This window comes from Cetorhinus maximus, chromosome 22 (assembly GCF_964194155.1).
Source record: "Cetorhinus maximus chromosome 22, sCetMax3.hap1.1, whole genome shotgun sequence".
Classification (NCBI taxonomy): Eukaryota; Metazoa; Chordata; class Chondrichthyes; order Lamniformes; family Cetorhinidae; genus Cetorhinus; species Cetorhinus maximus.
Window position 1 is genome coordinate 21,828,571 of NC_135900.1, and position 24,442 is coordinate 21,853,012.

Genomic DNA, 24,442 nt, shown 5'->3' on the forward strand with positions numbered 1-24,442 from the left:
CGCCCCCTTACTCTGAGATTATTCCCTCTGGTCCAAGATTCTCCCACAAGAGGAAACAACCTCTTAGCATCTACCCTGTCAAGCCCTCTATGAATCTTATATGTTTGAATAATGTCGTCTCTCATTCTTCTAAACTCCAATGAACACAGGCCCAACCTACTCAACCTCTCCTTATAAGAAAATCCCTCCATACCTGGGATCAACCTAGTGAACCTTCTCTGGTCTTCCCCCAATGCCAGTATATCTTTCCTTAGACAAGGGGACCAAAACTGTTTGCAGTATTCTAGGTGCGGTCTAACTAGAGCCTTGTATAGTTTTAGCAAGACTTCCCTACTTTTATAAAGGCCAACATTCCATTTGTCTTCCCTATTACCTGCTCAACTTATATGCTAGCTTTTTGTGATCCATGCACAATGACCCCCAAATCCCTCTGTGCTGCAGCTTTCTGCAGTCTTTCTCCATTTAAATAATATTCAGCTCCTCTACTCTTCCTGCCAAAGTGCATAACCTCACATTTTCCCACATTATATTCCATCTGCCAAGCCTTTTCCCAATCACTTAACCACTATATCCCTCTGTAGACTCTTTGTGTCATCCTCACCACTTGCGTTCCCACCTATTTTTGTGTCATCCGCAAACTTGGCATTCACTTCCATCATCCAAATCATTAATATATACTGTAAATAATTGTGACCCCCATCACGGATCCCTGTGGCATTCTAACAGGTTGCCATCCTGAAAATGCCCGCCTTATCCCAACTCTCTGTCTTGTATTAGTTAACCAATCCTCTCTCCGTGCTAATATACTACCCCCAACACCATGGACTCTTATCTTATGAAGTAGCCTTATGTGCAGTGAACTGCAGATGCACATGGACTGCAGTGATTCAAGAAGACAGCTCACCATCACATTCTCAAGGGTTATTAGAGATGAGCAGCCAATGCTGTCCAATCAGCAACAACAACATCCTGTGAAAGAATAATAAGAAATGTCAGGTATAGATTGACTGAAAATATGTGATCCTGCTCCATTGCTGGCTGAGCAGGAGCCACTCCTCACTGACCAATCCTGTAAGAGTTCACAGGGTCAGGCCATTTGAAATATGATGGTAGGCGCTGCACCAATATTGGGACATTGTGTGAGATTGTATGAACATTGGGCATTGGAACATTGTGTAAACACTGCAAAGATGGGTGGTAAAGGGGATGGGCAGAAAAGATTTGCGATGGCCCACCTCCTGGGTGGCCATCCAGTAGATTTGGCTGAAGACAGCTGAATTTCGAGTTTATAAGAGGGGCTGATTTAACTGGGGTAAAAAATTCACTCTTGGGCTATTCCAGGCCATCAGCTCAGCCTGAAATACTCCCAAGGGTCCCACCTCCATTGTTCAAATGGGTCTGCAGCTTACGTGTGTAAACAGAGTTTCTGTGGCACCTTTGACAAAGTGATGGAAGGCGACAGCAGAAAATCTGAGGAATTTCAGCGCCAAAGTTTTACAGCCTAAAAATTTAAATTAAAGTATGGTCGGCTTACAATGAATCGATTTTCCTTTGCCTATCGCCCATTTTTCAGTGTGCCCCCAACCTCTAACGATTACAAGCATTACATCAGTGCACATTCTCTTCGATTAGAAAATGCACACAAGTATTCTTTATAGGGTACTTGTCATGAGTCTCTAAATATGCCTTTTTTAATCTTATTCTTTAGCTTTTTTTATTCATCATGGGATCTGGACCTTGCTCGCTAGACCAGCATTTATGGCCCAGCCCTTGTTGCCCTTGAGACAGTGGTGGTGAGCTGCCTTCTTGAACTGTTGCAGTCCATGTTGTGTAGGTACACCCACAGTGTTGTTAGGGAGGGAGTTCCAGGATTTTGACCCAGTGACGGTGAAGGAACGACGATATATTTCCAAGTGAGGATGCTGTGTAGCTTGGAGGGGAACTTTCAGGTGGTGGTGCTCCCATGCATCTGCTGCCCTTGTCCTTCTAGATGGTAGCGGTCATGGGTTTAGGAGGTGCTGTTGAAGGAGCCTTGGTGAGTTCCTGCAATGTATCTTGTAGATGGTACACACTGCTGCCACTGTGTGTCGGTGATGGAGGGAATGAATGTTTGTGGATGGGTTGCCAATCAAGCGGGCCACTTTGCCCTGGATGATGTCGAGCCCTTTGAGTGTTGTTGGAGCTGTACTCATCCAGGCAAGTGGAGAGTATTCCATCCTGACTTGTGCCCTGTAGATGGTGAACAGGCTTTGGGGAGTCACGAGGTGAGTTACTTGCCTTAGTATTCCTAGTCTCTGACCAACTCCTTGGTTTTACCTGAGGGGCAGGATCTCATGAGATGGTTGGCTACCCATCCTAAAAAATAAATGCCTTGTGGGACGGAAATGGTTATTGACGTCTATTTCTCCTGGAGGGGAGAGACTGCTGGCTACATCCCTGGAGCTTGCTTCCAGGCAGCTTGGATTCACTTCCCACATGAAATGGAAGAACTTGTCACCTGTGTCATAAAATAATTAACAATAAATTAACAATAAAAATAACCCCAGCAAAAATAATCCAGCTGCTTTTGTGTTTTTATAATGATATACAGCCACCAATCACTCATAAAGGATTGTGTAAATTTGGGGTTGTGGGTTCATTTATTTAAACTAGGCACATGGGAACACTTATACAAAGGTAGAAAACCTGAATGAAAACACCAGCAGCAGAGCTGCGTGTGTGTGCTGTCATGAAAAACCGATTACAGCCATGAATTACTTATGGACATATTGAACTTTTTAAGGAAGATGTGTGTGTTTTGAAAGAAATACAAGCAAGGACACTGAGCAACAGATGGCTGATAACATAAAGTGACCACTTTCTGGAAAAATTCCAATGTGGATTATACTGACAGACCTATCCTGAGAGAACATAGAATCTTGCACCTGAAAAGGTGTCATGACCTTCTTCAAGCAAAGACACTTATAAGGGAGATAGGAAAAATACAAAAGACTGAACTTTAATCTCCTATGGTTGCAGAGACAAAAGAGACAGCATTCATCTAAAGTCCTTTTCCTGTTGATTCATATCTCAGAATGTGTAAAATGGTTGGAAATCAATAAAACAGACTCTGGACGTGAGACATGGGCCAGAATTTTACCTTTGGCATGTGGGCGTGTGCCTGACACGCCGGAATGTAAATGACACATGATGACGTCGGGCGTGCATCCCAACGTCATTGTGCACTCGCGTGACATTTCGTTCGGTGGCCATGCGCTGGAGTCGGCTGCGCGTCCACCGATAGTTGAAAGGACTATTAAGGCCATTAACAAGCCAATTAGCTTGAAAATTACCCTGCCCATCCAACCTAACAGTTGGCGGGCAGGCAAAAAGGCCAAGCGACCTTTACATTTTTAGAAAACCTCATCCACGAGTAGGATGAGGTTTCCTAAAGCTAATACAAATTAAATAAAAACTTTATTTTGAAAATAAAACCATGTCCCATCTCATGTGACACAGTCACATGAGGGGACATGTTTCATTAAATTTTTAATGTCTTTACGTATTTTTTTAAAAAGCGCTTCAATCTCCCTGGGTCAGCTCCGTGCCTCAAGGAGATTGAAGCACTCTTTCGCGTGCATGCGCGAACTGCGCGCTAGACCCAACTCTCCCTCCTCCCCCCCCACCCGCACAGGTAGCGCTGAGTGCTACCGCTCCAGATCCATGCAGGGTGGGCCTTAATTGGCCCGCTCACGTGAATTGGCGGTTTGGAGTGGATTGACTCCGTGACCACCCCGCCCGCTCCCGCCGAGCCCGCCCGATGAGAGAGAAATTCGAGCCATGGTTTCTTTTCCCCGACAGGAGTGCACAGGGAAAAATGGGCTAAAAACCTAGCGCCAGAGCAGTGCTGGTGTGCTGTGAGAGTGACAGCACAAGAAGACCAACTAATCACCCCTGCAGTTGCAGGTGAAGTTTCTCTCTCTCTCTCTCTCTTTTCTGTTTCTGGAGGCAAGGCTCAGGAAAGCCACAATCAAAGAGGAAAGAGGGCAGCTTCTTCAGACAACTGGCAGAACCAAGTGTCTCCAAACCAACTGCTAAATTGCTAGAGTCAGCTTTACATGGAATCACCAAACTTAACAGCTGCAATGTTTCACCATCTATATCTCATGGACAAGCCAAAGACTGATTTGTTTATCTTTTTAAATTTTATTTGGACTCTTAAACTTATCGTTTCTGATCTGTGTATATGTGTGTGTTGCATTTTTATTATTTTTCTTAGAGTTTTTAGTGACAAATAAATTTACTCCTTCATTGCCTCAAGAAAGCCAGGTTAATTTGGCTCCTTCTAAAAAAGACACGTTTGGGCCAGAATTTTTCTGTTGGCGAGCTGGGGGCGGGGCCCGCTCGCCGACGCGAAAATTATGCAGGATGACGTCGGGGGGAACCCCCTAAATTAGCTGTCCGCCCGCCGACCTATCAATGGCCAATTGAGGCCATTGACAGGGTAGTTAAACCAATTAAAGGCCCTGCCCGTCTAACCTTAAGGTTGGTGGGCAGGACAGGAGACCCAGTGGGCTTCTGAAAAAACATGAAACCTCATCCACCGGCGGGTTTTTAAAAAGTTTAATAAAGTTTCTGTGCTTTTTTATTATCATGTCCCATCTTGTGTGATATTGTCACATGAGGGGGACATGTTAATAATTTTTTTACTTGTCTATTTTTGAAGTTTATAAACCTTTCACCAATCTCCCTGAGACTGCACTTAATCTCAGGGAGATGCGCGCTCTTTGGTGTGCATAGCGCTTCCCGTTGGGCGGACTGCTGGGCGGGGCCTTAATTGGCCAACCCGCTTAAAATGGCGGCGGGGCCAGTTTCGGCGGCGGTGATCGGTTGCCCGCCCGCTGCCAAGCCAATGGGGCCCGCCCGCCCATCAAAGGCAAAATTCTGCCCTTGGACTGGGAAAAGGTATCCACGGGTGAAGGGATCCCTTTTAAATTAACCTTGTTGCGACCGACCAAGGGGGTTGAATAAAGAGGGGGAGCCAGCTCATTCCTCCTCACCTGGGAGCATAACAACATGGAGTTCCCATTCGGGAAGTTTACAAATTGGGGGGCCTTGTCCAGGGACCGGCCGTAACAAATTGGGGGCTCAGTGCCGGAATCGTTCCTGCAGACGAAACCTAAGAATCGGAGTGGGGAAAGTAAATTGTTCCTTTGAAATCAATTTTTAAAAAGCGCAAAAGGGTTTTCTTGAGTTTGCCCTACTAAAGTGTAAAAATGTCCACATCTGATGCCAGTGTTTTTACAGACAGAAGGGATGTTAGTAATGAAAATTTAGCAGTTCTTTCCCTTGAAGAATTAAAAGAGCTAGCGAGGCACTTAGGATTAGGATTTCACCCGAAAGTCAGAATCCCGAAATTTTAAAAAGGGGATGGTCAACGCTCTATGGGTGGAAATTGAGGACAATAAAACAGGTAGAGTAGCAGTAGAAAGATTAGAATTGGAGCAGGGGAAATCAGAATTTCAGGAAAGAGAAAAGGAAAAGGAAAAAGAGAAAGAGGAAAGACAGGAGAGGACACAGAGAGAAGAGAGAGAATTTCAGGACAGAGAAAGGGAAAGGGAGTTTAAATTAAAATAGTTCGAGCTGAGGGGCAGGGGTCCTATTGTGCCCCTTGAAGACACAAGGCTGAGGCAATCTGATTTGCTCATTTAATCCCTAGGTTTGATGAAGCAGAGGTGGAAGCTGCTTTATCTCTTTCAAGTGGTTAGCACAGCAGCTAAAGTGACCCAGTCCAACATTGCTCCCGACTACTGCAGAGTAAGCTTTCAGGAAAAAGCTTATGAGGTTTACTCCCTCTTGCCTGAGGGAAGTGCCACTGACTATGAGGCAGTCAAAAGGGCTATTTTAAGTGTGTATCAGTCACTGCCGGAGGCGCACTGTCAGAAATTCCATGCCCTCAGGAAACGGCCTGATCAGGCATACCTGGAATTTGAAAGGTTTAAACAACTTGTTTTTGACCTGTGGGTCTGGGCACATAAAACAGAAGCGACTTACAAAAACCTCTGTGAGATAATTCTCCTTGAGGAGTTTAAAAACTCCATAATCTTCCCAATAAGAACACACCTAGAGGAACAGAGGGTAACAGGGGCCATTGGCTGATGTTTATGGGCAGATACACAAACCTTTGTCCCAGACGAGACCCTTCCCTAGTCACCCCCAACCAACAGGAAAGCATAGAGGTGAAGAGAGTGATAGAAAACTGAGCACCCATGGGAGAGAGTGAAATGCTAGGGGCCCACCTCAGGACAGAAAGGGTGGTGCTGAGGGGAAAAGTGAGGCCAAGAAGCCCGTGTGTTTTAAGTTCCAAAAGGTAGGGCACCTCTGGGCCAACTGCTAGAGGTCACAGGAAAAGCCAGTGGGATTTATTGGGGCACATACACCCCATGCAGAGAATGGGAGTCAGTCAGAGAGCATAGCAGAGCAGGCTATGGCTCTGATTGCAGCTGCAAATCCCTTTAGATGCACTCCTGAGAGTGCAGGTGAGGTTAAACAAATCCCTGAGAGTTACAAGGATTTTCTGTCCAAATGAATGGTGGACACATTTTCCAGGGTGAGATGATTAAGCCAATCATGATACTGAGGGTTACAGGGGCCAGCCAAGCTCTACTGGTGGGAAGAGGCAAGACCTTTCACCAGAGAGTGTAGTAGGTGCCAAAGTATTGGTAAAGGGGTTTGAAGGAGGGTACATGCCTATCCCCTTATACTGGGTGTATCTGGAGTGTGACCTTGTGTCAGGACCAGTGACTGTAGGAATCATCCCCAGTTTGCTTGTGGATGGGGTCAACCTGCTCCTCAGCAATGACCTGGCCTGATCCAAGGCAATAGCATCCCCAGAGGTCTCAGAGAAGCCAACTGAGGTCAGGGAGACAGAACAGCTGCAGGAGAAAGTGCCTGGCATTTTCTCTGACTGTGTGGTAACGTGGCCTATAGCCAGACAAACTCCATCAGTGGAGGCTGAAGTGGCATTGCAGACAGAACACCCTATGACCTGGTTATCTGAAACCTTTATCGGGCGTCTATAAGACCCTAAGTAGGTAATAAACAGACCTTCCTTGGTAGCAGCCGAGCAAGCTGACCCCCTGTTAAAAACATTAGCTCAGACTGCATCCTTCTGTTCTAAAAACCTCTCCTTGATTAGTTTCAGAGGCCCTCACACTCGGTGCCTGTAAACTAATTCAAATGAATAAAACTAGAGAACTCATCAGGTGAGCCGCTGGTAGCGAACAGAAGAAAACCTAGTCCTTTATCCCAGTCATGGGGGTACTCGTGGCCCTGATCATTGTTTTTAGGGACTGGTGGTGCCATTATAGCACCGCCTGGAGCTGCGGGTGATACGCTGAAGACTTCAGCTGGGTTACCCATGACCTCCTGGAATATTTTGGACATGAAATTTGAGCCCTGATCCAATTTCATCTTGGTGGGCAGACCATACTTGGTAAAGAACTGCGTTAATCCCCTCACCACTGTTTTGGCAGATATGGTTCCCAGGGCAACAACCCTCTGGGAAGCAGGTAGCCACATCCATGATGGTGAGGATATACTGGTGGCCCCCATTTGAGGCAGAAGCAGTCCCTGAATGCTACCACTTTAAAAATGAGGTGCTAATGAGGAAATATAAACCCCCTCACAGATCTGCAAACGAGGAGTGGACAGTGATCCACCAGGTAGTGGTGCTGCCAAGGTACCGTAGGGAAATATTACGGCTAGCTCACGTAATTCCGGTGGCTGGGTATGTTGGTATAGGCAAAACCCAAGCCTGCAGCAGCAAGCATTTTTACTGGGATGTCGTAAGGTTTTGCAGAAGCTGCCACATCTGCCAAGTTGTGGGAGAACCCCAGCTTGCAATAACACTTGCATCAATGATTCCTATGCTGGCTTTTGGGGAACCATTCAGCAAGGTGTTAGTGGACTATGTGGGGCCCCTGTTTGCGTGTTGCATTTTTATATTTTTCTTGGGTTTTTAGTAACTAATAAACTTACTCTCGCTTTGACTCAAGTCAAAGTGAGAATAAACTTAAATTGGCTCCTTTGAAAAAAAACATTTGAACTGGGAAAAGGTATCTACGATGGAAGCGATCCCATTTAAATTAACATTGTTGCAACCAACCGAGGGGGTTGAATGAAGGAGGGGAGCCAGCTCATTCCTCCTCATCCAGGAGCATAACAAAATTTGGGTCCTATTTGGAAAAGTAAGAAATTGGGAGACCTTGACCGGTGACCGGCCGCAACTGTGGTCTGCTCACAGGCCAGAGTGAAACTGAGACTGGACCGCATGACATGCTTAGCTTCTAGTGATTGCACACTGCTATCCCTCAAAGACAAATTACAACTGTTATTATCTCCTCATTCAAACAAAAAAGAACTTTCCTAATAACAGTCAAATTTCCAACTACAGATTATGGCAAAATTTTCAATGTGAAGATTGGAATGTCACTGAACTCTAAACCGATTAGATGTTTTCTGAGAAGAGATGTGTTATTATGTAGTGCAATCTGTATCAAGGACCTGTTTGAAAGGTAAAACACCTGTCACAAGAAAATATCTGGATGTCGCAATGCATGTCAAGCAATGTAACTTATACCAAAGTTAGGAGAGCAGCAGATTGGAAAGACAGCACCATAGCATTATTCTCCTGCTTTCAACTGATCATTCCTTTTCAACAGTCACTTTGAAATGTTTAGTGGCTAAATAATTCCCTGAACTGTCTAAATATACTTTAACACACTGGAGAACTGGTCTTCTCATCCTATACGCAGCGAGTGTTCTTATCTCACATATGCAGCCATCATCTTGCCTTTCAAAGACAAAAACTAAAACTCAGTACTTCTATATCAGTCTTCCCCAAGAATGCATTATTAAAAATGTATGATCTAGGAATGGGTCAGATGAGATCACTGATGGTGGACTATAAATCAGAGGCAGTAACAAGCAATTTGTCAACATCATCTCTGTAGGAAAATAGTGAACATAACAGATCACACACTGTGCTTTGGCGCTTTCATAATTTCTGTTCAATTATTTTTTTAATTACACTGCTGCAGAAGGCAATATCGGTTGTAATTTACGTTAGACGTGCTTCGAATGATCATCCAGGAGTTGTCAATTTATAACTTGCAGCAACAAAGTGACACAATTGACACATCAGTTTTGCAGATGAGAGCTCTTCTTCGTACACAAAGAAGCTTTGTGTTTAAATGTCCAATCCAAGGCACAATTGGCTCCATGTAATGCCACTCAAATCAGCACACAGACCAATCTAAATCAACTAGAAGGACAGTAACTCATGATTATCTTTCAAACCACAACAGTGAATTTACGTCAGATTATAATCTACTGTTTTACAACAGCAACAACTTATATTTATATAGCACCTTTAAGCTCATAAAACTTCTCAAGGTGCTTCACAGGAGCATTTTAAAGCAAAATGTAGCATTGAGTCACATAAGGAAATATAAGGTTAGATGGCCAAAACCTTCGTCAAAGAGGTAGGTTTTAGAAAGGAAGAAACTGCGATAGAGAAACGGAGAGGTGTAGGGAGGGAATTCCAGAGCTTGGGGCCTAGGCAACTGAAGGCACGGCCGTCGTTGGTGGGCCGATTAAAATCAGAGATGCTCCAGAATCCAGAATTAGAGGAGCGCAGATATCTTGGAGGGTTGTGAGGCTGAAGGAGATTAGACAGGTAGGGGCAAGCAAGGCCGTGGAGAGATTTGAAAACAAGGATGAGAATTTTAAAATCAAGACATTGCTCGACTGGGAGCCAATGTACATCTGCAAGCGCAGGGGTGACAGGTGAATAGGACTTGGTGTGAATTAAGATACGGACAGCAGAGGTTTAGATGACCTCAAGTTTACAGAGATTAGAATGCCATCTTCTGAAGGCTTACCAGGAAATGTTGATGTTGATATTGTCATGCCGAGTGAAGATATTTCACATTCATACCTTTAAACACGGACTACATTCAGTATATCATTTTCTGGAACAATTATTTATTTAAAAATGGACACAAACAAGGTGACTAAGATGGCTGCCAAAGGTCCGATGACCTTTGCAATTTCTGCATAGCCTCAGAAGTATTTCAAGTCTCCGGAAAGTTCCTAATTGGATAACCTTGGTTGGGGATCTTGAAAGGACATATCCATATAGAACTCATTTGTGGAATTTATGTGTGCTATTGTTTGTGGTTTACCCAAACCTCAAAGTTAATAGGCTTCCAGATTTCATGTCTCTAAGTGTGAAATTTAACAAAAGAGAGCTGCAGGAACCTGTAGGTATGAATGGACATCATCTAACTCCTACTGTGTAGCAATGGCTTCCGACTTCCAAATAATTCTGGGTGGACAATGGCAGTTGACCATGTGATCAAAACTGTCTTCAGGAACAAATCTATTATCCCAAGAACCAGAAAGAAACAGGCAATCTAAACAAGAACACTGTCTTCAGAGAACACCAACAGTAATCAAAGGCAGTGAGATCCATATCTTTTTAAAAACCTGGACACTGTTACATCTTGAAAGTCACCCCAACCTGTTCTTTTCTTTTCAAAGTCCCCGAGAACAGACGTTTGACTTCCTAGTAACAAAACTACAACTGCCTCACTTTGTGACCTCCTGAACATCCACCTCTTCGAGGGAATCTTGCAATATTCCTGATATACAACTCCAGCTATTGAACCAACCTAAACTATAATTTTGGAGTGAAACATTGCCTGTAACTACTGTTTTTCCAACAATGAGCCAAACCCATGAGCTATTATTTTGCTTACAACTTGTAAAAGTGCACTATTCTCTTTAACAGTAAATTTCTCGTATGCATACATGAGTGACATAGCATTTAGATTTTTGGGGTGAATGTGTGAATAAATAATCCTCTTTAATTAAACATATGAAAGATTAATCCTGTCATTTAAATTGATTACACACAATCAGGGGGCTAAGAAACACACACATCTTCCTTTTCAAAAACACACTGATTATGAACAGTAGGGAAAAAGGTACAAAGGTTTCAATTCTCTCCAGTTCCTGTCCGTTACAACATTATTGAAGTGTAGAATTTCCTAAATTCCCTGACACAGCAGCAGCAACATTTAATAAAGGTGGAACCTACAACAAAGACTGGTTAGAGGCCTACTCAGCAGAGTTGGCATCTGTCATTGAAGCAAAGCACAAAGTCTACCTGATGCATGACATAAACCCAACAGCCAGAACACTGCATGACTTGAAAGTAGCCAAGACAGTCTTGCAAAGCACAGGGAGATGCTGGATCAACACTAAAGCAAAAGCAAAATGCTGTGGATGATGGAAATCTGAAATAAAAACAGAAAATGCTGAAAAAGCCCAGCATGTCAGAGAGCACCTGTGTAAGAGAACAGAGTTAACAGCTCAGGACGAGATTACCTTTCATTAGAACTGGAGACACTGGATCAGCCTATGTCGAGGAATCCAAACTGCCTGTGACAGTGGAAATCTACAGGCTATGTATGATTAGTTTAAGAAAGCATTGGTCCTACCATTACCAAAGTGGTTTCTCTGAAATCACCTGATGGTAAAGTGCTCACTGACAAAATTAAACAGATGTCCCACTGAGTTGAGCACGATTGTGAGCTGTACTCCTGTGAAACAGACTTCTCTCAGTCTGGACTTGAAACCCTTCCGCAACTTCCTTTCATGAGTAGATAGACACAGAAACCTCATCCGTTGAGGTTAAAAAGGCCAATGATTCCTTTGCAAGGAGAAAGGCACCCGGCAAGGATGGAATTTCAGCCAAAACTGCTTAAGCACGGCAGGTTCCATCTACCGTGTGGAAAGACCCTGTTTTATATCAAAAAATGACTGTTTATTGATTGGGCTGAAGCCACAGAATATGTTTTAAAAAGACTCAAATGAGTCTCAAAATAGCCGAATGTTTACTTAACCACACCCAACAATTTACAAGGCCATCAGAGTGGATAAAAGCAAAATACTGCGGATGCTGGAAATCTAGAACAAAAACAAAAATACTTGGAAAAACTCAGCAGGTCTGACAGCATCTGCGGAGAGGGATACAGTTGACGTTTCGAGTCCGTATGACCTGATGAAGTGCTGTCTCAGGGAGATTGGTGACAGTTTAAAAAACCTCAAAAATAGAAAAATTAAAAAATTAACATGTCCCCCTCATGTGACAATATCACACAAGATGGGACATGTTAATAAATATGACATAAAGTTTAATAAAGATTTTTAAAACGGACATGAAATCTCATCCCGCCGGTGGATGAGGTTTCATGTTTTTTCAGAAGCCTGCTGGGGCTCCTGGCCTGCCCACCAGCCTTAAGGTTGGACGGGCAGGGCCTTTAATTGGCTTAATTATCCTGTCAATGGCCTCAATTGGCCATTGACAGGTCAGCGGGCGGACAGCTGATTTCGCTGTCCGCTTGCCTTCCTGAATATTTAAATGGGGCGGGATGATGTCGGGAGTTCCTCCCCATGTCATCCCGAGTCATTATCCCGTCGGCAAGCGGGCCCCGCCCCCAAATCGCCGACGGGAAAATTCTGGCCATAGTCTCACCCCTCTTTCTCCCCAGCCATTCTACAAGTGTGTCCTGCCTGTATATTCTGACCAGTCAAACATCACAGAAATGCCTCTTTAACATAAACAAAGCAGCTGCGGGCTCCAGAAGAGGCAGAGATCATCCGTCAACATTTTAAATAATCTCAACACAGAATCCAAAAAGATCACCAAACCCAGCCTGAAACCATCCAAGTCATCCTGCTGCAAGAACCATATATGACTCTTTTGGTACTCTTAAACCATTCACCTACCTTCCTTTCTCCCTCTTTGCAATGTACACGCACGCGCATGTATGTGTGTGTATGTGTGTGTGTGTATGTGTGTGTGTGTGTGTGTGTGTGTATGTGTGTGTGTGTGTGTGTATGTGTATGTGTGCACCTTGGGGCATTTTTCAATAGTAATCTTTACATACCGGGTGTTAAGTACAATAAATACTATTCCCTTTTCTTTAAAAACTTACAAGAAAAAATGTCTGCATGTCTTTTACAGTCACAGCACTTAAACATTCTCTGTATAGGTAAGTAAATTCCCTATTAAAACACCCATTACAGTCAACCAAGAAATGGAATGTGAGATTAACTATTTTACCATTTCTCACCTGGCTGTAACAACTGCCACACTTTTCATGTCCTCCTCATTTTCCATTGGAGGACAGGATCCATTCCAAAGGATAAGTGTGATGCACAAATCATCGCATTATACAAAACCAAAGGTGACAGGAGAGATTGCAGGGGCATCTCACTCTTCAGCATCACTGGGGAGGCCCTGACTGAAAGGACTCCATAAACTGCAGACCCAGTGAATCTAGAAGCACAGGTTTCCATGCTGGAAGATATAAGTGATCTTCTCCATACGCCAGCTACAAGAGAAATGTAGGGTGCAGGACATACCTCTCTAACCTGCTTTCGCTGAAAAAAGAGATTTTTTTGTTGAAGCTTTTCATCTTGCACTCATCAGGACAATTCACAAGAAAATAACACGGTCAGAGGAAACAACATATTTATGCTGTATAAGAAGAGAGTGTTGACTGATTGGCAAGTGGACTCTGATTGGTCCTCTCCTCTCTTCTCATATAGTATAAATATGTTGTTACCTCTGACACTGGCATTTGCTTGCAAATTGTCCCGATGAGTGTAAGACAAATGCTTTGACAAAAAATGTCTCTTTTTTTCAGCAAGGCTCAAGTTCTGTACTAACAAGTGATTATTTACCCTGTTTTCCTAGATCTTACGAAAGCATTCAACATGGTCATCAGAGCACCACCCTTCAAGATTTTGGAAAAAAATTGGCAGCCCACAGAAGCTCCTTCCGATTGTTTCAGGGTGAAGAATGGAGTGAAATGGCTGTGTCCTAGCTCCCATTTTGTCTGGCATTTTCTTCTCCATGATCCTGTCTTTTGCCTTTCCTGTAGATATAGAAGGAGTTGGCCTAAATATTAGGTCAGATGGCAAGCTCCTCAAACTGTCCAGATTGAAAGTGAACACAAAAATATAACCTTTCTTGATCAACGAACTCCTCTATGCTGATGATGCTGGTGCTAGTATCTCCCATACCTGTAACCTGTTCTCCTTGACTATAAATGTCAAGAAAACTGTGGCAATGAGACAGCGTGTCACATCTCCAAAACAAAAACAGAATTACCTGGAAAAACTCAGCAGGTCTGGCAGCATCGGTAGTGAAGAAAAGAGTGGATGTTTTGAGTCCTCACGACTCTTCAACTCCACCGATGCTGCCAGACCTGCTGAGTTTTTCCAGGTAATTCTGTTTTTGTTTTGGATTTCCAGCATCCGCAGTAGTTTTTTGTTTTTGTCACATCTCCACCCTTGATCACTAAATAAAACCCCACTGGAAAAGTGGTTAGCAAATCTGTAATCTTGGGTCCACAGTGACAGACAATCTAACTTTTGCTGCAGAACTCAATACACGTATAAGGAAAGGACCTATAGCCGACTCATAAAACATGCATGTAAAAAACATCAAGCTGACCCTTAGGTTTCTAAACCAGCACCTTGCCCTATGCTCTCACCTTGTTGTGCGGCTATGAAGCATAGATGACTTACATGTAGCTCTTGAGAAAGAAAGCTCAACAATTTTCATCTTTGATATTTTGTAGTGCATTCTTGGCATCTCATGGAAGAGCAAAATCATGAATGCACCAGTCCTATCATAGGCAAATCTCCCAAGTATGCTAGCACTCATCAAGTAGAGGTGACTTTGCTGGCTTGGATTGAAGAACTGACACATTCCCAAGGGTATTCCGTTTGGGGAGGTAGCCGGAGCCAGAAGACCAATAAGACACTTAAAGCTCTGCTTTAAGGATGCTTGCAAGCATGGTATGGAAGCCCTAAACATCGATTTTTACATGTAGGAGGCACTAGCCAACAACAATGGAAAATGGTGACATTACCTGTGGGACAGCATGTGTAACCATGGCAATCACTGGCTACAGCGGTTTGACAACAGGTAGCAACACTGAAAACCGCACCCCACAATGACACCTGATAATCTCATTTGCAGCACTTTGTGACAGAACCTGCCTCCCATGGATTGGTGTCATCACCTTATGAAACTATCCCATCACCAATGGATTTGCTGCATGTCCATCATGGCACATAGATGGAAAGATGCTCACAATTGTAATAAATACACATATATATTTATATACATAAGAGCACCAATTATTATGACATTTTATACACGCATGACATATATGACAGAAATCAAAATTGGCTTCACTTAAAATTAATGTAAGTAATGTAATTATATCCACATATAATCTGAATTTCTTTCTGAATTCCTCTCAACACCAGTTGATTTATGAGGGGCACAGCCTCTTATGCTAGAGGTCACTGGCAGGTGCATTTCACGTTACTGGAAAACTCGAAACTAATCACAGATGTGTATCCCGGAAATTAGGTATCGGTAATAAATTTCTCTGTTACTTAACAGAGAGGTTAGCCCATTTATTTTACAGTGGGCCACTGTCTGTTAGGGGAAAACATTAAGCATAGTTCATCACAAAATAATATCAGAATAATTTAGATTGTGATTAATATTAATAACATCAGTTATTAAAATATATTAAAATGATAAAATAGGAAGAAATATTTGGAATGCTTATAAAATAAGAGAAACAGGATATTGTGTCATAACCATTTTCAGAAATATATAATACAGTGGGGCTAAAACTTCATGACCCTGTATAGCACAGCTGCTCTAATTGCAGAGAGAAAACCAGGCAACTGGAAAGTAGATCGAAATCTGGATATATCAGGTCTACCTGTCAGCTGTAGCTCAGTGGTAGATCTTGCCTCTGAGTCAGAACGTTGTGGGTTCAAGCCCCATTCCGGACACTTGGGCACAAAATCTATGCTGACATTCCAGTGCCATGCTGGAGACATGCTGCGTTGTCAGGTATGTCACCTTTCAGATGAAATGCTAAGCTGAGGCCCTGTCATCTCACTCAGCTAGACGTGAAAGATCTCATGGCACTGTTTTGAAGAAGTGCAGGGTGTCCTGGCCAACATTCACCCCTCAGCCAGGATTACAAAATTAGACTTTCTTGTCATTAACTCATGGTTATTTGTGGGACTTTGGTGTGCACTGTTGTTTATCCTACATTCTATCAGTCATTACACATCATAAGTACTTCATTGATTATGAGGTGACCTGAAGTCATGAAAGACTCTAAACAAATGCAATTTTATTCTTTCTTTTATGTTAGGGATTCCATGGGGCCTAGTAAGGAGAAAGGTCTCAGCCTGCCTGTTACAACAGTGCAGAAGGAGGGGAGGGGATTCCCAATTCTAGGTGTTCCTGCTTTGCTGACCTCCTTTCAGCTAAGCGCATGATCCACAGTGGTTTTCAAACTGTCGAAAGATATATTTGGCCTCCACCTGCACATCCATTCCAGGAGTATACTCTGGACCTCAAAGGTCTAAAGTTGGCACAATTGCTTCTGGCTGTTCAAAGTGGCCCCTTTAGAAAGAAGGGCAGACAGCACCACATTTTCCTTTCCAGTGGTGGGGTAGGGAGGGGGTATGGGATGAAGGGTATGATTCTCCATCAAATAGCCACTCTACATTTTTAGTTTGTGGTCCAGAGGGCCAGGGATCATGGTGAAAATGTTCCCTTGTCTTACGAATGAGGGTACTTCCCTCCAACCCCAACGGGGTGTAGGATCCTGAGCAGGGACATACTGGCACATTCACCAGGGATGAAACTGCCCCCACCCCCCCAACCCCTCCCCCATAGGCATTTACTGCCCAGTAGGAGTGCAAATTTGTTTGCATAGAGCTGTTTCTAGTAGCACTGTGCAGACTATGTTGATTCCCTGGGGGAAACCTTGCATAGGCTCTTACCTGTATGGGCCGCGCACCATTTTAAGTTACATTAATGACACACTGCAGTGGCCCACAGCAGTGTCTGACCCCGGGGAGTCAATGTAGTCTGTGTAGCATTGCTTGAAGTGGTGCTCTACAAACAACATTTCCCCCATGTTGCATGGAATTGGCATTGTAAATATAGCTCAATCTTTGAAACAATCAAACTATAAATGCATTATAATAGATGGCTGCATTATGCAAGACTGACACAATCAACAAAGGATTACATTATGGCCAGCACCAAACTCATCTAAAAAACTCCTTGGCCACGAAATTGGGCCCTGTTTTGCCAGGTTTTTGGGAATAAGGTAAGGGTAAGAATGACTTGAGTTCATGGGAGCCAATATTAGGTTGGATGACATCTCGGTGTCTCTGACTTAAAACAGATATTAGTCACCTTGTATATGTTAAAGAGGGCCAAGCACTTATTTCAGGACCCTTTTCCTACACTGGTCAATGCTGATTGGAGCATGCCTGGCACGTGCCCTGCTCATGTTTTCTGTCATTTACTCCAGCCGAACCACCATTTACTTGTATATACTGACCTTTACCTGGAGCCTGGAGGAACAAGTGTGCTCCTCCTGACACCACAGTATGGGTAAATTTAACACTGAATGATGGGCACTACTAATTCATCCACCCGTTCTATACCTTTCCTGATTTTCATTTCAATCGACTTCAGATGAAAATCAGTACAACTTGAATCAGTCTCAAAACAAGAGCTGACCTCTCACCTGCTTAAATAAAGCTCGGGGTTTCTGATACAGGTGTTACCTGCTTGATGTTTGTGCAGTCACCTTTTGTTTCCTCCGCTTGCCAGGCATTATATCAGAGTCAGGATTATATTATTGGTTTGCTTTACAGAGCGTTTAAATATAGAATTATGTACTTGGCTACACTTTGTGGGTTGTTTAGAACCAAGTCAGTTTATGTTAGTGTAAAGCACATAACTGTGATACAGTGTGTTCATTCCCTGTTTGATAATAGCAATTTTTCTTCTCTTGCATGAAATCTAATAATGCAACTAAACTGTGAAAAACGCATGACAACACATATCCTCAACAATTCAGGCAGAGGATCTTGTCAAATGTATAATATCTGCGGTGGCCAATAGTTTGAAATGCTCATGTCAGGACTAACTTTTTTTTGGAATAAGTAGAAAGACTTGCTTTTGTATCAAGCCTTTCATCACCTGAGGACATTCCAAAACTCTTTACAACCAATGAAATACTTTATAAAGTAGTCGTATAGTAATTATGTTACTGGACTAATTCTTGAGAGACATGAGTTCAAATCCCACCATGGCAGCTGGGGAGTTTAAATTCAATAAATTAACTAAACTGAGGATAAAAAGTTAGTCTCAGTAATAGTGGCACTGTAACTACTAAATTGTTGTAAAACTCCATCAGGTTTATTTATTCCTTTAGGGGAGTAAATCTGCTGTCCTTACCTGGTCTGGCCTAATTATGACTCCAGGTCCACAGCAATGAGGTTGAATCTCAGTTGTATCAAACCACTACAAAAAAAACTCAAAACTGGATGGGCCACCCAGCATCAATCTAAGCCTAATTTGGAAATAGAGTGTTGCTCTATCACTGTTGCCGGGTCAAAATCCTGGATCTGCCTTCCTAGCAGCGCTGTGGGTGTACTTACACCATATGGATTGTTGTGGTTCAAGAAGACAGCTCACCACGACCTTCTCAAGGACAATCAGGGATGGGTAATTAATGCGTGCCTTCCCAGCGATGTCCACATCCCATGGACGAATGAAAATAATGTAGCCTCAGTGGTAATGTAGCAAACACTGAAGCCAATTTGTATGCAGCCAATTCCAATGAAATAAATGACCAGATCACATCTGTTTTAGGATTGGTTGAGAGATAAATGTTGGCCAGGACACTAGGGAGATGTTCCCTGTTCTTTTTCAAAATAGCAAGATGGAATTTTTAACATTCACTTGAGAGGCCAGACAAGACCTCATTTTAATGTCTCATCTAAAAGAGAACATATCTGACAGTGCAGCAGTCCCTCAGTACTGTGCTAACAAAATACACTTTCTATTTTATAGACTTCTATCGGTCATAAAAGTATTTATTACACCTGCAGGTTGGGTTTAAAGTCAACATGTTGGTCTCATACCAGACAATGATAAGATTCAGTTTCAAGCTAATGACATCAAGAAAGAAACTCAAAAAAATTTGCATAATGTTCTTGTGTAATTCAGAAACCAATCTATATCAAGGACATTTTTAGAGATTTGTCTTTCTACTATGTAAGTCAGAATTCCCTGAAATGTGATTTCATTTTTACATATTAATCTGGCAAGCCACTGACATTTTATTCCAGTAGGATGATGTTATGGATGTTATTTGTCTCCATTACAGACAGACCGGCGAGGGTACAGGACTAATGAGTTCTTTGGTCCTCACTGAAAAGAAACTGCTTCCTAAAACACACTAAAGAAGAAAACAAACAGCTTGCACTTTTTTGGATTTCATTTCAACCTCGTATATCATCGTTGCTCTCCATCAAATTCACAATGGCTGTCAAACAGCAACTGTATTTACTAAGCATTTTACCATGATGAAACAGCAGAGAGCTACTGAAGCTGATTGATTTTTCATCAGTGACTGATTGGAGCTTCATTGTAATAGAACTTCTCAAATGAACTGCATTAGTACTGGCACTAGGTGTCCAGTGAACTTTCTTCACAAGGTAAGGGGAATTATGTTGGCAGACAATCCTGACATGCATACACATGGTTTTCAGTCACCTTGCAACTTGTGCCTTTTGCAGTGGGTCATCGTGTCTTACCCAAGTCTTCCGAAGTCCTGTCAGCAATTTACAATGAGTGATGAGGTGGTTGAACATATTTTTCATTTTACAGATCAGTCATTAGAAGCCCTGAGGCTGGGCATTTCTTCACCTCCTAGGTTATCGATCCCGGCAATTTAAATGTCTCCTTTTAGCACTGCACACGCACAATCCTTATTTTGATTGAATGCGTCTAGTTAAAAGTCCACCTAGGCAGGCAAGACACAAGCACTGCTGAAACTAATTACATTCTACTCCTATTCTTTAGTGGGTGATGACTGATGTTATCACGAAAATGATCTATCAGATCCATGGAGTTGTACAATTCCTGTTCATCTCATAGACTTTTTTCATGAGCATGTCACAAATGAGATATTGCATAGGTTCCGAGTTGGGTGCCATCTTTTTTCAGTCAGTTGTCAGGTCCCCATATTCCTTATGTAGCATGTTTATGATTCATATGAACTTAATTCATTGACCCCCATTTGAAATGGGGGATGTAGGTATGGTGCATGTCAGCCCTGATGTAGGCAATGCATCGGGGAATCAAAAGGCCCATGTTACAATCCCCATAGAGACTGATAACTTTTAAAAAGAAATTCAAACTTTCAGTTAAGAGCTGAAAGGATAAGACAACCAGATTTCAGAGGTTTTAAGGCTACTGTAACAGACAGACTAAAAGTACCATTGACTAAACACTATTTTTGTAGGCAACTTATGCTTTAAACTACAGAACAGAACTTGAAAATAAAAGCAAAGTGCTGTAGATTCTGGAAATCTGAAATAAAAACAGGAAATGCTGAAAAAACTCAACAGGCCTGGCAGCATCTGTGGAGAGAAACAGAGTTAACATTTCAAATCCATATGACTCTGCTTCAGAACTGAAGACAAGTAGAAATGCGATGGATTTAATGCTTTTTAAGAGGGGGTGGAGCAGGTGGAGCAAAATCTTCCATGTCCATGTGTCATGTGTCCATGGCTTCGTTGTCAAATCTCTTCTGAGCTCCCACCTCTCCCTCACCTATTTTGCTCCACCTGATCCACCCCCTCTTAAACAGCATAAAATCCATCACATTTCCACCTCTCTTCAGCTCTGAAGAGGAGTCATACGGACTCAAAATATTAACGCTGTTTCACTCTCCGCAGATGCTGCCAGACCTGCTGAGCTTTTCCAGCATTTTCTGTTTTCATTTTACATTAGAACAGAACTTTCCCCTTTTACTTTTAAAACATACTCGTAAAGTGACTTTTTTGGTTATATTAGGCTGTCCTTTAAGGAGATATTCAATTCTCCCAGAACTGGTGCATAGTGATTCTTATCTTCACAGGGTTTACTTTGTTCTTTCCCTTTCTTGGCCTGGTAATTTTTAACCCCAGAATTGTCCTTCATGGTGAGAGGTTTCTTTATTAGTTCATGGAATATGGGTGTCGCTGGCTAGGCCAGCATTTATTGCCCATCCCTAATTTCCCTTGAGAAGGTGGTGATGAGCTGCCTTCCTGAACCGCTGCAGTCCATGTGGTGTAGGTACACCCACAGGGCTGTTAGGAAGGGAGTTTCAGGATTTTTACCCAGCGACAATGAAGGAACGGCGATATATTTCCAAGTCAGAATAGTGTGTGGCTTGGAGGGGAGCTTCCAGGTGGTGGTGTTCCCATGTGTCTGCTGCCCTTGAACTTCTAGATGGTAGTGGTCGTGCATTTGGAAGGTGCTGCTGAAGGAGCCTTGGCGAATTCCTGCAGTGCATATTGTACATGATACACGCCACTGCCACTATGTGTCGGGTGGAGGGGGTGAATGTTTGTGGATGGCAGGCTAATCAATTGGGCTGCTTTGTACTGGATGGTGCTACGCTTATTGAGTGTTGTTGGAGCTGCACTCATCCAGGCATGTGGAAAGCATTCCATCACACTCCTGGTTTATGCCTTGTGGACAGGCTTTGGGGAGTCAGGAGATAAGTTACTCGCTACTGGATTCATAGCCTCTGATCTGCTCTTGTAGCCACAGTATTTATATAGCTAGTCCAGTTCATTTTCTTTGTTTTTTTGTCTATCTCTCTAGTGCAAGCTAGACAAACCTTCTAGCCCGGTTTTAACTTTTTGATCTTTTCAATTTAAGAACAAGTTCTCGCCACATTTCTATGCAGTGAACCATGGAGACTTTCAGCCTCTAGTTGCTCTCTCTCTCTCTCTCCCGGATCCAGGCAGATGAATTTTAGCAGTGATATTCAGTGATATTTTAGGAAAGCCTACACCTGACCTGACAATAGCTTCCTCTGCACCCTTCCCCTCCCAAAACCAACCTCCTTGGCAACATGAATCACATTGGTCTTGTTTCCAGGTAATAATGTTGATTAGCTATTCTTTAGACACAACTCTATTCTATCTTGGAAGTAAATGGACAGTTTAAAGTATTAACCATTCACAACTTGACATTTTCAAAACCTCCCTGGGATGTTGGGGTAACCAGTCTAACCACTGTAAACACAGATGCCGCTGCCATTGTTCCAAGAGTGAACAGTTTACACCTTATTCCCAGCAAAACAACCCAGGCTTCCCTTTAATCTTTACCAGCTATGTCACTCAGGCCTGTTGTCAGGCAGAATTCAGAATAGGTCATAAAACTCCCTTCATTTTAACCTGGGTTAAAGACAAAGTCCCAAAACATAGCAATCTTATAAGCCTCATAATTGTAACACCCAACTGATCTCAACAACTAGGCCTCATTCCCTACCTTTTGTTGGAGCTTCTCCCTAACCTGGCCAGATGAACTTCTGGATGAGCAGGAGTAGAAGGTCATAGGTAGGAAGTTACAGCTGGACACTCGCAAGATCAGTCCCTGGCATTCAGCTATGTGGTAAGATGGGGTGGGACCAGTGGCCAAAAGCAATCAGGGGAGGGAGGCCAAAAAAATTCCTTGTAAGGTGAAGAGGAACATTCTCCCTCTCTGGCCAACATGGAATTACAGATTCATAGAATGCTTACAGTACAGAAGGAGGCCATTCATCCTATTCATGTTTATGTGGCTCTCTGTAAGAGTAGCTTACCTAGTCCCACTCCCCTGCCTTTTCCCATAGCCCTGAAAATCATTTCCCTTCAGATAATTATCCAATTCTCTTTTTAAGGCCTTGATTGTGGCCATCAGCACACTTTCAGGCAGTGCATTCCATCAATAGAACTGCTAAGGTACTATATGCAACTCCAATATAGATGCCAGGCCTCATCAAAGTACAGCACAAAGAGTAATGGGGAGAAAGGAGAAAAGGTAAAATGATGACATAAGGGGCAACAGATAAGTGATGAGGGATTAAAAACATAGATTTATGGTATAAGAGAATAAAATGAGATAGCTGAAAGCAGATAGATAAAGCAAAAGGAATTTAAGGACAAAAGAATTATAAAACGATGCAGTATGGAAGTGAAAAGGAAAAGCAAAGAAGTGGGGAAAGACTTAGAAAATTAATATTTTTATTTTTCTTTGTTGAAACACTATGACAGCTTGTGATTCAACTTATGTAGGTTTTCATATGTTGATGAGTTTCTAAATGGGATAGATCAGGATGTTTCATTTAATAGGGTTCAATTAGGTTACCCTTCATGGTGTGTCAGCATAGCTGTATGAATTTATTATGACATGCCTCAGTTTTTGCTGACACAACTTTAAGTAATTAAGGTTGGTCTTGCATGATTTTTTTTTAAATTTACTATTTCATTAGGATTTTAACAAAAGGAGAGAATCAGGGGTATGGAGAGCAACAGTCTGACATGCACAGACAGAATCTGAACCTTGTGTGGGTCTGGATAATTAGTACAGATAATACTACGCTGTGGGCTGGAGCAGATATCAGAATCCATGATAATCCTTCATTGCCAAGTAATGTAAAGGTGATGAAGATTCTGTAGGTCCTTGGCCTTGAGCTAAGAACATGACTCAACTGAAAAAAAAATACAGAAAGATAATTATAACCAATGCTTCCTCTAGATAGATTTCTTTCTAGTACAATTTGCTTCAGGGTTTGAGGCCCATAGATGCCTCCAAAATCTTACCTGATATGTTAAGATTCCTTGGTTGCTCATGTTGTGAATTAAATAGTTTAGTTTTTTTTTTAAACCTTTAAACATTATTTTCAGCTTTATCCCAGGACGGATAGCAGTTGGGGAATTTGTTCTCACTTAAAAAGGATTCTTCTTGGTACTTCTGAACTTTTACTGTTTGGGACCCAAGTTGCCGAAGATTGTGCCTACACTTTCTGCTGGTCTTGCTGCATTGCCAGAGGTGCAGCAGGAAAGACCTTCTACTCATCTATCTTACTTTAATGAGAATAGTGCCATTTCTGCAAAAGCAGCTAAGGGTTTAACAGCTCTTATCAGATGCCTGTTCCAGACCCCTGGTTGGATTTCAAAGCAGCAACTTGCTGCAGTGACACCATTGAGGGAGCGGGGGGGGGGAAGATATGAAGGCTTCACATCTTCTTGTGTACAGTATTGGTCACCTTATTTAAGGAAGGATGTAAATGTGTTGTAAACAGTTCAGAGAAGGTTTACCAGACTAATACCTGGAATGGACGGGTTGTCTTATGAGGAAAGGTTGCACAGACCCGGCTTGTATCCGATGGAGTTTAGAAGAGTAAGAGGTGACTTGATTGAAGCATATAAGATT